The sequence below is a fragment of the Kryptolebias marmoratus genome, linkage group LG6 (assembly GCF_001649575.2).
Source record: "Kryptolebias marmoratus isolate JLee-2015 linkage group LG6, ASM164957v2, whole genome shotgun sequence".
NCBI lineage: Eukaryota > Metazoa > Chordata > Actinopteri > Cyprinodontiformes > Rivulidae > Kryptolebias > Kryptolebias marmoratus.
The window spans coordinates 1,667,710-1,669,524 of NC_051435.1; positions in this window are offsets into that span (position 1 = coordinate 1,667,710).

Genomic DNA, 1,815 nt, shown 5'->3' on the forward strand with positions numbered 1-1,815 from the left:
GAGCTCTAAACCCGGTCCTGTTGGAGCTCTAAACCCGGTCCTGTTGGAGCTCTAAACCCGGTCCTGTTGGAGCTCTAAACCCGGTCCTGTTGGAGCCCTAATTAATGTCACACTAACCTTCCAAAAGTTAAATTTTCTAAACTTTCTCCATCCAAACTTTAGCTTTTTTGCTTTAGAACTGAACATTTTCTCTCAAATCCTCCCAGAGGTCAGAGGTCAGAGGTCACACACCCAAACCCTCTGCTTCTATTGTATCTGAGCTCAAGAATTTATTTTTAAAACTGGAAGTGAAAGCTGTCTAACTTGTCACAGCTCCTACAGAAAGCACCGTAGAAACATAAAAACTGACACTTCTGTCACCAACAGTCCGGGATTTTAATTTAATCCAACTAACAGTTTTTAAACAGCGACTGTTTGAGTTTTACTTTCTTTTTTGTCAGGGAGTAACAGAGGCAGGTGTGTGGTTACCATGGTGACCCGAATGAACCACTGGCTGCAGCTTTAACTCGGTTCTGTTCACAGTTTATTGGTTCCCAAACCTGTGACCCAGAGGACACCAGCAGCAGAGACAACTTAACCAAAGTGTTCAGCTTAGTTACATAATCTTAACTCTGTGTTGGGATTTGGGTATTTTGAGTTATTTTCTTGTGTTAAGTTTTTAATTTAGTTCTGTTTATGAGCTCAGTCATGGGTTTTTCTGCCACCTTCTCCCTCAGTCAGTCCGGTTCCTCCTCACCTGTTCCTGGTTTGCAATCACTCACCTGTGTCCCATTCCTCGTCAGCCCCAGCCTTTATAATCTGCTCCTTCGCTTCTGTTGCTTGCTGCGTCACTGTTGTTTTATGCTGCCACGTCAGCCTTTAGTTTCTCTTTATTATAATAAATCCTTTTTTTTTTTTTTTTTCCTGTGAAGTTGAGACTGCAGTCTGGGTTCCTCTCCATCATCCCTGATTCCTTGTTTCAATAAACTGTAGAGCTAGGGGTTTTTTATCCTCTGGAACAATTATGGCAAGAAATGTGATATTAGCAGCCATTCTAAACATTTATTTTAATTTCTGGGCATCCAGAGACCCAAAAGTTGGTGCTCCCCCAGCCCCAGTTTTGGAACCGCTGGTTTAGAATATTAAAGAATGAACTTTATCTTCAGGGCAGGAAGGTGGTGGATGTTTCAGGCAGCATCTGAACACCTTAAAGATCTGGTTTCCCTCCTTGAATCCCAGTTTAAAACGAACAGCAGGAGTTCTCCCTGTCATTAAAGTCTGCTTCTGTATGAGTGCTGAAAGCAGAAACAATGGGTCAATCTTATTTTAAGGATTTATGCTGGGGGCCGCTTCAAATAGGGGGCTTATTCCAACTACAACCCAAAATGACATTTTGACCTTTGCTACAACTTGGACTCTGTTCCCTTCGAGCTCCTTCTCCCAGAGTTTAAGAGCTTTATGACTTTAAAAAGATTTTAATGAGCAGAAATTTGACCTGATCAGTTTATCGGGCTTAACGTGAAACATGGAGCACCCAGTTTGGAAAGATTTCTTCTCAGTGTGTATATTTGAAAGGTGTGAGACAAACACTGACTTCTCCAAACCAAACAGCATCAGCAGTGTCTGTAAGAGTCATAAACAGATCAGGAATTATATTTTCTTTCTCCTAGACGCCATCCTGATGGAGGGGAAGAGGTCAGCGTGGCACAGTGTGAGTGTTTTAGTGAGTCCACAGTGTCATAATGTCAGGGTTGTTCCTCCCCGGTTTAGTAAAACAACTGAAGCCTTGTCAGCAGCCTCCCCATCAAGCTGTAAGCCTTCTCACCTTCTCACCCC